The sequence below is a fragment of the Macaca mulatta genome, chromosome 5 (assembly GCF_049350105.2).
Source record: "Macaca mulatta isolate MMU2019108-1 chromosome 5, T2T-MMU8v2.0, whole genome shotgun sequence".
In the NCBI taxonomy this organism is placed as follows: Eukaryota; Metazoa; Chordata; class Mammalia; order Primates; family Cercopithecidae; genus Macaca; species Macaca mulatta.
The window spans coordinates 151758952-151773835 of NC_133410.1; the positions used below are offsets into that span (position 1 = coordinate 151758952).

The 14884-nt window shown below is 37.1% G+C and overlaps 1 long non-coding RNA gene across 1 annotated transcript; it reads right to left on the bottom strand.

Moving 5' to 3' along the window:
- Positions 1-383: 383 nt before the first annotated feature.
- Positions 384-5948, bottom strand: LOC144340845 (uncharacterized). Its single transcript, XR_013417311.1, has 3 exons — positions 2763-5948; positions 1710-1833; positions 384-948 (listed from the first exon to the last, which is right to left on the bottom strand). It is a non-coding gene; the product is annotated as an uncharacterized LOC144340845 (long non-coding RNA).
- Between the last annotated feature and the right edge of the window lie 8936 nt (positions 5949-14884).

Sequence of the window (14884 nt, forward strand, 5' to 3'; positions counted from 1 at the left end):
GACCAGGTTGCTGGGTCAAATATAATGCAGCTTGATGGAATAAATGGCCTGGATATGCCAAATTGTTCTGACTTTCTATCTGTTTGTGGGGTGTATTCACAATCATTACTTCAGTATCTTTATAGTGTCAGAAACCTACTTTGTTAAAAATGTGGTGTAACCTTAGTGTACCTCTGCCCATCAAGCTATACCTTTGGGTATTTTTAAAATAGATCTTAGAAAAGCAGAGTCACAACACGAAGGAACCAAAGACCTTGGTGTATTAGTCAGGGTTTTCCAGAGAAACCAAACCAATAGGATTTATATATATACACATACACACACACACACGCACACACACACACATACACACACACACATATATATATAGACATTATTAATTCAAAAAAAATTATTTTACTTTCTTGGAAATCACTCTATCCTTAAAGTATGCATATATATTAGGAGTATTCTGCTGATTATTAATGATAGCTCACATCCAGTTAACCGGCTGTAGTTCCTTTAAACGAACATGTATTCACATCAATTGTGTCCTTATTACTTACATTTTTTATTTTTGAATTTTTATTGTTTCTACTGCAGTTTATCATTACTATTGCTAATGTCTAATTGCTAAACTATGAAAGCAAAAATTATGGTTTAGAGTTGACTTATTAAAGCATAATAGTACTAAAGAAAATATTAACCTAAATATTACTGCTTAGATAATATCATAAACATACAAGATGAATATGAATATACAGAATAGGCTGGGACAATTGCATCTTCAGTGGTTATTTGTATAAGCCTCAATAGTGAATTTTATTGGACCTGTGATCCATTCACTTCTGGTCCCCATGGCAGTTTCAGTAAAACATTGTTAAGTCTTCTGCTTCATTTTCAAATAAATCACATGGTCTCTTTCGTAAACCAGTTGTGTTTTTCCAGAGCAATTACAATATGATGTTCCTGAAAGAAAAAAAAATGGTTATATTACTAAAGATGGAGAAGAAACAAAACAACAGGAGCATTTTTCATATTGCACATCTTCTAGCGAAAATAGAGAAAGCTTATTGCTCATAACAAGTCTCTAAAGATAATAAAAATATTGTGCTAAAAAGAAAACAGAACCTACATTATTGACAAAATTCATTTTATCAAATGAACTTATTGGATATCACCTAGAATCAGCGGCACAAAATGTGGTGTTACAAACATATATATATAATCTTGGATTTGGATGAAACCACTGATGTATTTTATAAATCAGTTCTTATAATATGGTACGTTTAAAAAATCCATTACAATCAAAAAATTTTAAAATTTGAACAATTAAATATTAGATAATTTAATAGATAAGAGGAAAAAGTGATGATTTCTTATCACATTTAACTCTAAGATTTCATACTAAAGGACAAAAGACATTTTAAAAAATATTAGCTACAATTTTCTTTGAGGGATACATAGTCTAGAAAGGGTGTGTTGGGATTAGCACTTAAATAACAGTCATTAGCTATGCAGCAAGAAATGGTGTTACTAAGCTTTTGCACCAAAAAATCAGTTAAATATCTTGCTGTATTCATTTTAAAAATGTGGTTGATTCAGTGTTGCAGAAAATAGCAATCATTTTGAATATAATTAGGTTAAAGTTCTTTAGTTACAAACAACCAAACCAATTTCTGACTGACTTAGAGAAAAGTAAACTTATTAAAATGGTAACAAAAGCTTACAGAATTGATGGCAGGCTACAGAAGAACCTTTGGGAATGGGAAGGAATGAAATCAGTTCCCGAGGCTAAAAATCGGAAGTCCAGCATTTGTGGCAAATCAAGACCAGACTGGTGAAAGCCTGCCACTGGAATGAGACAGAAGGCCAGCTGTTTAACTCCCCTTTTTCCTCTACACAAGATTAAAATATTTCACCTCAAATTGTAGAAGACGAGGACCTAATACAGTCCTACCAGATTGTATTTCATTCATCAAATTGAAGTGCTAAAGGGGCTAGGTAGGCAACATGTAACCAATGTCCGAAACAGGGAGACTCTGAGAACTTTAGTTTCAGTATACTATGTAAAGAAATGGTCAGCAAGTACAGGAGACTACACTGCCACATGTTAAAGACAAGATATCAGGGTTTCTTAAGAAAAACAAATTGTGAAACAAATGGTTTGTCTCTAAGGGTTTAACTTGTATAATGTTGGATAATTTTCTTCACACCAAGAAACAGAAACTGACAACATGTTTTACATGTTACATGTTATAAAACATTTTATTATCACACGTAAATTCTGATACAGAACAGAGTTAAATGAAACCGCAAAGTAAATTTAGAGGCCCATCAACCTCACCTCCCAAAATAAAACATTTACTAGATTTCCCAACTTCTGAGTGTGGTCAGCTTATAACCATATCTAATGAAGCAATGAATATTGTCTTCAGTTAAAAAAAAATCTGCAAAATCACTAGATATATATTTGATATGATTACCTTGAACTTTTGACATATTCCCTAAACCCCTGCAAATTAGAGGTTTTAAAGAAACAAAGAGAAAAAAAAAAAAAGAGGTGAGTCTTAACCAGCAGCTCAAAATATCCATCACTGAACCAGATGTTGTTATTCTAAGGAAAGGTTAAAGCAATGTGATCTCACTGAGATGGAAAAAAAAAAAAACAAAAAAAAAACTATAAATTTAGAAAGTCTATGCTTTATATTTAATTGGTTTAATTTTTAATTTTTAAATTTAAATTTTAAAATGTTAATTGTAAAGAAATGTTTTTAACTTACCAAAATTGGTGGGCTCCATTTTCTCATGTTGAATGGTCCTTAAGTCAACAGAGATGCCAGAACTTGAGAAACAACCATCCAGCAGCAGCCTGGACTCTATCTATAAATTTTGAGCATATTAATCTTTGCCCAGAGCTCAAATCTGGAGATACAATGAACAGCATTCAACATGGATCATAAACATGAACACATTTAATAACAGTTATAGGGAGCTTAATCTTAGAAGAAAGGCATGCCACAGTCTCTCCTTGGAAATATGTACTAGAAACTAAGGTGATAAGTTGAGTAATTTGACAGATAATAGAGTATATGTTTAAGTATAAATTATCATGATTGTTTGTTAATTATAATGGGAAGCAGAGTGGTATAGAAAGTACTAGAAACTAAGGTGATAAGTTGAGTAATTTGACAGATAATAGAGTATATGTTTAAGTATAAATTATCATGATTGTTTGTTAATTATAATGGGAAGCAGAGTGGTATAGAAAGTACACAAGATTTGGAGATAGAAATCGCTTTATCCCTGGTTTTTCTACCAAGTGAATGTTTGCTATTGAATGAATTATTGTACTTAATATCTCTAAACCTCACTTCATTCCCCTGTAAAATGGAAAAAATAATTATATGCCCAGATACTACATGTAAAGTAAATAAGGTAGCAGTGTGTACATTATAAAGTAATCTAAAAATATTGCTGACTTTTTCACATAAGTTCTCAAATCTTCATTCTATTTGGCCTAGGGAAATTAGATTAAAAATGTGTTTTAATCATCCAAAAAAGACTAACGTTTTATCTTACCCTTCAGAATTAAAATTAAGGGAAATAAGCATCATCATAAATGATAATGTCAAGTAGATGTAATTCATTATTCTTATAATATTTCAAGTGTCAAAATAATCTCTTTTTGGCACCAATCCTAATATCAGCCAGAAATGGTAATGTCAAAACCACCATTACACTTTTTATTATTGTGCACATTGTATTTTTAATATTGCCTTCATTTCCAATTCTTATCAAATTATTGTGAATTACCACCAATAGCATTTAGATGTTCATGAGTAGGAGTAAATACATTTCCCTGCTACTTGAGTAGAGGAGAAATATGAGGACTTAAGACCTTTATAAGTACATAGAAAAGTCATTTTCAGAGCTTGAAAATGTTACCCATGTTGAATGAAGTAAAATACAATTTTCTAATACCAATAATCTCTCTAGACTTTTTGTCTTTTCATCAGTGCAGATCTTAACTGAAAAGGCTGTTATCATTTAAGATAAACTAACAAAAATAAATAATGACTGGCTGTATTAGTCTGTTCTTGCACTGCTAAGAAATACCTGATACTGGGGAATTTATAAAGAATAGAGGTTAATTGGCTCACAGTTCTGCAGGATTTACAGAAAGCATCGCTGTGGAGACCTGAGGAAACTTACAGTCATGGCAGAAGGCAATGGGAAAGCAGGTAGATCTTCCATGGCCAGAGCAGGAGGAAGAGAGAAGGGGAAGGTGCTACACACTTTTAAACAATGCAGTGTCATGAGAACTCACTCACTATCATGAGAACAGCAAAGAAAAATAAATGTTGAGTGTCACTATAAGTTTTAATAATAAAAGAATAGCATTTACTGCATAATTTCTCTCTGATTAATAAGTGTGCCCCAGGTTAACGAATACGTCGAAATCCTACACCAAATTAATCCTAAACCAACTTACAAATTCAATCCAGAAACCAACTCCTCCAAGGATACAAGGTTTGTGGGTTCCATGACATTATCTCATACCATTTGCTCTTATAGATATTATCTGCTGGATATCTGCTGAGGCAGCAACAGCAAGTTATTACCCAGATATGTTCTCCCTTTCTTCCTTTTAGTAATAAGATCCACAACATATCTGGTTGGCCTGTGACCACCTAGATCCAGGCCCCTTGAAGCCAGGTGTAGCTGGTGACAGTGTGGCTAATAAGGTAGGAATTGAAGTGATATATGCAACATCCAGGTATCTCCTAAGAACCACTGCTGCCTGCCCTGTACCTTCTCCATATCCCTTATCATTTCCTTAGAAATGGAGATGATTGGGATGATGGAAACCATAGATTGAGAAAATTCCACCTAGCATAGAAAATCCCTTCTTTCATTTGTAGAGCCCTACAAATTTTAAACACTGAAACACTTAAAACCTATGGAACTACAGTCTATTTGCAGTAGAATGGAGTGACACATCCCAGAAAGCACTTTTCAATCACCTCACCATTAGATTAACAGTTGTCTATAACATGAAAGCTTGTATTATTCACTTGGTGTTCACTAAACATCTGTGAAAGTAAGAGAAGGAAGAAATAAAGGAGTGAAAGAGATAATGGAGAGAAAGAGGGAAGGATGGAGATTATTAGTAAATATTTGCTGATTAAATTGATGACCAGACTATCACCTCCTAATTGGAATGAATCCATCCCAATGTTAGCACTTTTTACACAGTTGAATTTCAGCTTAATTTTGGACCATATAGACCCAAGAATGAAAAGGATTTTTCCTGTTTAGTTCATGGAAGGAAAACTTTGTTTTAGAAAATGAATAATATCATGAAAACTTTTAAGACTACAGCTAAGAACATGACAAACTAGCAAGAAAAAAATCTTTGATGAGGAACTCAGTTGTCAATTTCCATACAAAGGCTTATCCAGCACAGGCATGCAGGTAGTTTACACATGGAGAAGTCAAAAGCAGCTTTTCAGTGTCTGGAAGCCAAGGCGAGTTCTAATCATTTAATCACTTCTGCTCCATATCTTTCTCCTCATTATCAGAAAACTCAGAAGAAGCCTAGCAGTGAGAGAAATGAGAAGCTGGGTCGCACCTCCAGGACTTATTCCCAGATCCCAATTTTGCCCCGCAGGGGTAAGATGGCATCACGCAGCCAGGTGCAGTGGTTCACATCTGTAATCCCAACATTTTGGGAAGCTGAGGAGAGCGGATCACCTGAGGTCAGGAGTTCAAGACCAGCCTAGCAAACATGGTGAAACCCCATCTCTACTAAAAATACAAAAAAACTAGCTGGGCTTGGTGGTGAAGGCCTGTCATCCCAGCTACTCAGGAGGCTGTGGCAGAAGAATCGCTTGAACCTGGGAGGCTGAGGTTGCAGTGAGCCGAGATCATGCCAGTCCACTCCAGCCTGGCGACAGAGTGAGATTCTGTGGAAAAAAAAAAAAAAAAAAAAAAGATGGCATCACTCAAAGAATTGCTGAAAGAGGAGTGGGGAAAGCTCTACTGTGAGCATATGAAAGGGGCATGGAGGTTCTGGGTCACAGAAAGTTGATGACACCTCTAATGTCTAAAACATGTTGGCCAGAATCTCAGACACAAAGTGGTCATCAGTCTGCTTCTGAAATCTGAGTCAGAGCTAACTCAAAGAAAAATGTTAGAATGTAAAGGCCAAGACCTTACCAGAAACAGGTCAGAAGGGATGCGGGTCACTCTTCTCATCCACCAGCAGAGAACATGAGGTCTTGAAGCTCTATCTGTAACATGCCCCTCACTCTTAGGTGTTGTTGATGTTTCCTGGGAGAGTACCCTGGCAGAGCCTCGAGAGCTTGCTCAATGTCCACCTACACACCAAATTGAAGCAGCTACACACTTTGTTCCCATCCATTCACTTTTTGGGGTGCAAAAGAATGACACTGTCCAATTGGACTTATGGCTTGTGAAGAACCGGAGAAGCTTCTTTTCCTCATGCCATAGGTTTCATTAAGCAGATTTTAAGGATAGTTCTCACTCTTTTGATCATTCTGGAGGGCTTCAATCCGGCCTCAAAATCCCCTCCAAGAAGGGCAATAATTTGGCCATTTATTTGTTCATTTTTTCAGCTATTCATTTAACACCTATTAAATATTAACCCTTATTTCATACTCAGTTCTGTGTAAGGTTCTCTGGGAGTCACATTCCCAGGCTTTGAAATGTACTTGCAAGCCAGGGGGACATAATTCAATGTATTAAAAGTGTCATGGAAGCAAGAAAAAGATCAAAAATGAGAAAATCTAACCTGAACCAGAAAGGTTTAGCATTTACCAGGAAGAGAAAAGCAGGAAAGCAGTCCAAACAAAGGGCACAGCACCAGCAAAACAGGTGGAAAATGTCTTCTGTATCAGGTGAAGTGTAAAGAACTCCGTGTGGTTAACAGCACTGGGTGCATGGGGTCCGGGTTAGAACATGAGGCCAAAATAATCTGTTGGGGCTCCATTTGTGAATATGGCTTCAACAGAAATGGAAAAATATTCTAGAGTCCCCTGGGGTGCACCAGGGTATACCCCAGGCTGAATTTCCTTACACAATAAACAGAGTTCACTCCATTCCCCACTCCAATTATCTCTACTTCCTACTCTTTTGGAACCATGTGATTCAGGGCTTTTAACTGTTGACCTTGAGGAGGGAATAATTAAACTGGTGACTGGGAAAGCCAGAATCTTTCAATCCTGAATGTCAAGGATTGCAAGACACAAGAAGCTTTTGAGCAAATAGCAAAGGTTAAAATAAGCAAATTTCCTTTCTCAATCTTGACAATATTTACTCTACTCCTCTGGCATTCAATGTGAGTAGATGCAGTTCTGAGTTGGAAGAAGGATGAAATTCAAAACAGATCATGAAAGTTTAGATTTGGAGAAAGGAATGTTTGGTGATCTTTATGGATATTGCTTTAAAAAAAAAAAAAAAAAAAGAAGTACGTACATCATTGACTTCAGCTTCTGGACCTAAAAGGGAGAGATTCTCTGAGCTCTCTTCTACTATGGTATTAATACAACTAGATTCCAGATAAAATACTATAATTCACTGCTGGGTACAAGAAAGAAAGAAAATTCTATTGGAAAACAGTGAAATAAGGTTAGAAATGTCCTCAACAAGCAAACACAACGCCAGTGTTATGCTGGAGCCAATGTAAATTGCTAATAGCAATAGGTCAGGAACCTATTTTAGTCTCCTCGAGGTGGAAGAGCTGAACTACAGTCCCACTTGGCTGTACAAAGGGGTTCAGGTGGCCCAAAGACCCCAGGCAGAAAAAAAGAAAACATCTCTGGAAGAAATATAAGCTAAAGTCACTAGAAATAACAGTGCACAACTGTCATATTGGCAAAAAAAAATTTAATAAGTTCGATAAGAAATGTTGGTAAGACTAGCAATGAGGATTCTTATACATATACTTCTAGTAAAGATGTAAATTGAAACATGAATCTTAGACCACAACTTGGCATTAAAGTATTTGTAATGTATTTATAATTCTTAGAGAAACTCCAGGAAATATGTAGACCAATATTCATAGTAATATTGTTCACAATTAAAAAAAAAAAAAACAGAAACAACTAAATGTCCACTGGAATAATTAATTTTTATAGAGTTATATAATCAGACAACAAAATGTTATAGTGCATTGTTTTTTAAATCAAGAACTACAACTAGAAACAGAAATGATTTTAATGAATTCTTTTGATTTTTAAGGCAAACTTTTACATCTCATATTATGCTTGAGAGTTTTCTCTAAAGATATGATATAAATTATTTACTCTGGTAACTTCAACCATATTCTTGGAATTGTGTGAATGTGTTTCCTACAGTACGTCTCTGTGTATTCTGAAATCACTAGGTGATTTTTTTTTTAATAATACTAAATCTGGGAGGGAAGGACATAGTAATTTCTCAATTAATATTTGTTGGTTATTTAAGTTAAGTCAAATGAACTTTGTGTGTCTATATGATTGATAAGGGATCCTTCAAGAATCCTAGCACTCCTAAAAGTTACCTGAGCCTCCAGGACCACCATCTTAAGGGTTATCCTCAGAATAGAGAAGGATTTGCTATAATTGATCTGTGTCTAAGATATTAAAGACCTCACAGATTTATGCATATATATAGTGTACACATTTACCCTGTCTCTGTCTACTGAGAAGGCTTAAAAACAATGACTCACAGTAGCAATGAGAAATCTCATGCCAAGTTTTTGCTTTCTAAATGCCATTTGTTACTAAAACGATCCAGAGAGCCTTTGCAGAAATGGTTGATTTCAGGGCTGCTTTTGGGAAAGTACAAGATGAGCCTGGAACATCTTGCTGATCCAGAAAGTCAGGAAATGTTGACAGAATCAAAGGGCCACATCAAAAAGTCACAGGAGCCAGCCTAAAGAAAGGCCCAATGGCCAAATCTAGAACAATCTGAGCAGCAAACTAATGATGGTAATGGATTATAATCCACTGAATAAAATAATACATGAGTTCATTCTGACACAAGAAAGCAAATAAGAGGAAAATCTCTCCCTTATAGTTTAATGACAACTAATAAATGCAGAAAGAAAGATGGAGTGTAAAAATCATCAGTGGATGCTAAAACTAGGAAGTAAAACCTTACTATGAAACAATATTTTTATGTATTCACATAATACCTTTTTATAGATTACTGATTAATTACCAAAAAAGTAGATTTATAGTGGAGACTGCTGGCATCACCAGTATTAGAACAATCTGACATCATGTGGCTCTGGGTACAATGGCCTAAGAAGTAGATGGCTTCTCTTCAGTTGTTTTCTTGCCAAAAATAACTACATACACACACAAAAATTAGAAAACATCAGATAACCCCAATTAAATGTCATTCTACAAAATAATTTAATAACTCAATTATTCTACAAAATTATAAAATCATCAAAGTCAAGAAAAATGCAGGCTGAGGAACTGTTCTAGATAGACTGAAACTAAAGAGACGTAAGAATTTCCATGCTCCTAGACTAGATCCTGAACCAGGGAAAAGCTATAACAGCCGAGAAGAAGATTGATGAAATCTGAATAGCCAGTAGATTAGATAATAGCACTGTATCAATATTAAGTTTCCTGATCTTGACAACAAAGATAATGTTCTTTTTTAGGAATACATGGTGAATTATTGAGGGATAAAAAGGTACAGTCTCAACTTACAAATGGTTCAGGAAAAAAAAAATGTGTAAACATACATAAGGAAAATAAGCCCATATAAATACAAATATATATACTGAGAGGGAGAGAGAGAGACAGAGACGGAGAGAGAAAGAGAGAGAAAGGATGATGAAACAGAAACAGAGGAACCCAGCTGTTTCCTGAATAAAAGGTTTTCAATGACTGGCCAGAAACCATTGTCCCCTCACAAACTAATGCCTATTCTTGTGATTCACCCCAAATTCTCTCACGGACTCTGTACCCTAACAAGAGGTAGAGCCTTTACATAATCCAGACAGACTAATGCAAGAACAGCTCCAAAGGATAGAGTCTACACACTGGAAGAGAGGCAACGTGTATGGCAGGGCAGGGAAGCATGAATGGATGTTGATTCTGAGTATCAGATCAGGAAGAATGAAGCACAAGGTTTGACCCAGTTGAATTAATAGTCGAGAGTCTGTTCACCCAGGATTCAGGAAAAATGTACTAGGTCATAAACATGGCAGTGATGTTAATAGTCTGGTAAGTTGGCCAATTGAAGTTGAATCTCAAAATTATCTGTGTCAGAGGTCAGCAAACTATGGCCCATGAGCCAAACCCTGTTCACCATCTGTATTTGTAAATAAAGCTTCATACGAACGAAACTAAATTCATTTATTTCCATACTGTCTGAGATTACTTGTGAACGAAAATGGCAGAGCTGAGCAGTTGAGACAGAAACTATATGGTCCTCAAAGCCTAAGACATTCACTGTCTAGCCTTTTACTGAAAAAGTTTGCTGACCCCTGCTCTGCATCACTGAGGTCAAAATGCTGGAACATACTGAGTACTAGAGAGGAAGAAGCCCTGATGGTAAATGAGAGATTGGAATGAATCTATTATAAGTAATCTACTCACCACTTCTAACCATAATCCACAGGCTGCCCAAAGAATGCTTCCTTTACCAAGGCATTGATGAGAACAGCACCAAGAGGCTGAAAAACTATGTTGGCCAGAGATAATGATGCTGCATTAAAATTTGTCTTCCTGATTTCAGTGGAAATAATGAGATCCCAGAGGGGTAGAGACAAGGCATTTTCACTAACCATAAGCAATAAGGTGCATGCAATTAAACAATAAACCTCTAGGAAAAATGGGGCCAGACTGTTTTGGCCCAGAGGGATTTGTGGGGATGGTAAATTGATCATGGAATCCCTAGATATGAAGCAGATGGGCTGTAAATTAAGGTATGTCTGTACATGTGTTGGCAGAAATATTCTGGATATGATCATCAGAAATTTAAATCACCAGAGTAGGGATTTATGGTCTTTTATCCACCCAGGGCAATCAAATTCACAAATTCAGAGGCCCTGCCTTGACTGAGGGAGAGGCTCGGACCCTCGGGGAAGGTCCACACAAGACCAGGAGTGTTTCCCAGTCCTTCCTGAACACGTATCAGTGGCCATTTTACTAGGTTGACTATGCACTAAGAAAAGGAAAATACTCAGGCCTGCTGAGGCTTATTAGAGCCTGGTTCTGATCTGCTGCTAAGCTCAGTCACTGAAACACCACCACTGCCCTGAAAGGATATTTATGCAGTCTTGGCTCCAGTCCCTCTAACAATTTATCACTGGGTCCAGTGGAGAGAGTGAGACTAGGGTATTTATCCCCCCAGTTCCCTGCAATGTAATCACAGGTTGCCTGCCTCCCTTACTTGAAATTGACAGCTCGGGTCTCCATGTACATTTCTCTTTTTCTAAGTTCTGGTAACCACTTTTTCCCCTTGCCCCTTCAGGCATAGGCATGGTAAATGTACCTTGCCATTAATACTTCTAAACTCTGGTTTTCCTAAGCTCTACCCACACACATTTGTAAAAAGTCCCCAGATTAAATTCTCATATTATAGTCACAATACTGTGTAACAAAATTTGCAACACTTCAGTAGCATTCAACAATAGGCACTTACTGCTTGAATCTCAGGTATCAGCTAGACTATCAACTAGTGAACCCTTGGTCAGGATTGCGCATATGTCTGACAGCTGTCTGATGACTGATCTCAGACAGCCTCAGCTCTGTTCTCCGTGCTTCTTGACCTTCAGGAGGCTATCCTGGGCATGCTCCCAAGGCGCTGCAAGAGGCACAAGAGAGGAAGCCCCAGTGCATAGGTTTCTGCTTGTATCCATTCTGCTAATACTGCCTTGGCCAAAGCAAACCACCAGGTTGAGCCCAGTGCCAAAAGAAAAAGGAAGTAAGGAGATATGGCAGGTCACCCTGCCTATAATGAAAAAAATCTGCAAAATCATGTATCACAGGGGACAAATGGGGGAAGAATAAAGAATTCAGACCATCATTGCAAACCAGTATATTCCTCAAATTACTCAATTTGAATGTGCCATCTTTTCCTGATAGAGCCCTGTCTAGTTTGTTTAGAGAGATTAAGAAGGTATTTGAGTTTACCCACTAACAAATCAAAGCTGTGAAATAAACCATGCAGACTACCTATGGTATCCATAACAATAACCATTGTCTTGGCTTGGTTATTAACACAAACAGAGTAGCTACCACGAAAGGACAAAGGCAAACTGGTAGAGGCAAACCAACTTTCAGAAGTGAAGAAGCTGCACCACTGGTCAGGTCCAATAGATGAGCATGGGAAATAAAACAGCAAATAAGGTGGCATTTGAATACAGGTAATAGCAGATACAAATGGAACAGAAATATGAGAATCTTCTGGAAGGAAGAATCTCGTGACATTAAATATGAACAATATGGGGAAGGCCCAGAATTTACATTTATTGGGTCTCTCTACATGGTAGTTCTAATTGATCTACAGGTACAGACTTATGTAGTACAATAGGGAACAACAAAATTTGCAAACATGGGAACTTTATAAAAGTTTTAGAAAATCATATACACTTCTTTCTGTCATCACACCTATACTTGCTGGCTCACTTCCTTGATTATTGCTCTCCTGCATCCCTCTTTGACACTCTTATTCTTTGTCATGTTGGCCTCTCTTCTACTCAATGTTCTTTCTTGTCCCTTTTCTTTCTATTAGTCGTAAAGATGAACTAAAACAAAATTAGGAGTGGTGTGTCCTAGAATGTATTTATGTATTTCAGAAGCTGTCCCTGTTGGCTGTCACCCCTTTCAATGGGTTCTCTCCCATTTTCTCATTAGATGGGAGGACTAGTGTAAAACTCCTTAAGTTAATCACTAGTGTCACAGTGAGGCAAGGAAACTCAGAAGCCAAGCTGAACATGAGGAAGCCACAGCTTATAAAGCAAGTTACCGCCTTAGGCCATAGGAAATTCTTGTCTAAATGTTCTTTCACAATTTCCTTATGGTGCACTCGGGAAAACCATGTGTCTATGTTTGGGTCAAAGTAAAAAAGAGAAAACAAAAACCTTCCGCTACCCTATTTGGTCAGTAGTGGTGTCAAGTGGAAATGAGGTAAGAGAGGGGATGGGTAGGGAAGAATATCACGAAATGTTACAAAGACACAAGCTATGGCATTTGGAGGCAGCTTACATGAAGGTCTCCAAATATCCTTTCATTATCAGAAAAACACACTTCTGCAAACATAACAGGCTACAATTTTCTCCAAGTTCTTATTAATGTTTGACTTTTAACAGAATGCCATGCACAAGCCAAAATGAAATGTCATCTTTAACAATATAATAAGATTTAAAATTCTGTAGAATGCCGACATGATAGATCAACCTTCATATGAAATCTCCTCGATAACAATATTCTGTGTAATCATGCATATTTTGCATTCCACAGTCAGTGTAACGCATAGGTAGAATATTGGCAGTCTGAAAAATAGTAAAAATATTGCCAGGCATTAAACTTTTCTGCATACAAATGATATCTTTTATTAAAAATAAATTCTAGAACGTTCAAGGATGGCATTAGAAGAAGGTTCCTCATGTAAGGATGGCAGCTGGACCTCACATCTTACTTGTGTTTTCCCTGGGATCACTTTCTCCTCTTCTTAATTCCAATGCTACCACTGCCAAGGGTAGAAAATACTGTTGTTCCACATTTAATGCTCTGGTCCAAACCCTGTAGTCCAAACCACAGCAAAAATCACACTGAAACAGTTAAATAAAAACGTTATGCCCCGTCTCTACTAAAAAAATACAAAAAAACTAGCCGGGTGTGGTGGCAGGCGCCTGTAGTCCCAGCTACTCGGGAGGCTGAGGCAGGAGAATGGCGCAAACCCGGGAGGCGGAGCTTGCAGCGAGCTGAGATCCGGCCACTGCACTCCAGCCTGGGCCACAGAAGGAGACTCTGTCTCAAAAAAAAAAAAAAAAAAAAATTTATGAAATTCGAGGATCACAAAAAGAAAATCTACTCAGAAGGTAACTTTAAACTAGATATATGTGTAATGGCTACAATATTTTAAAACTAGTATAACCATGTATTTTTAATTCCCTACAGCTCTCTCATGCACTGAATCAAGGGTTTTTGCTGCTTTCATGGAAGAACCCATAATACCTCGGAAAAAAAAATTATTCATATTTGAGTGTTAAATCGTATTTGTTCAATTCATAGTGAGAAAATAGCCTTGAAAGCCTGGTTTCTTTTAGTAAGAGCACCCCTACATACCCCTCCAGGCACACACACACACACAAACACACATATGCCACTTAGTTTCCAAAAGCTTCTCTTCAAATACTGAGAAACTGGGCCTCAGCTGGAGTACTTACTGGGAAGTGCGCACGCTCAGTGGACTCGCCTCGGGCTCCTGCCTTCCAGTAGACCTCTGTGCGGGTCTGCAGCGCGGCACAGGTGGTTCTGTCCACATCACTACCTGTTTACAAGGCCATGGCTGTGATTATGGAGACACCTGGAGTTAAAACAGACTTGCCTCACTGATTACAAGGAGCCGACACAGTGTTATTTTGCATATTTGCACAATATTTTGCTCTGTCTTACTTACTGAAATTTAAAGATGTCACAGATTGTGATTTGAATGTTTCAGCATATGTCATCTTACGGTTTCAGCAGATGATGATGCTGAGTCACAATAGATGACTTACATACTGGGCTTGTCCTTAAATTGTCTTCTATGCCCAAATCACCTGTAGACAACTTTTAAAAATTAAATTCAAAATAAAATTAAGTTTAAACCTTTGAGAAAAGGTGAAGTCAAACTTGCATGGTTTAAACTAAGTACTTTGTGTGGAACT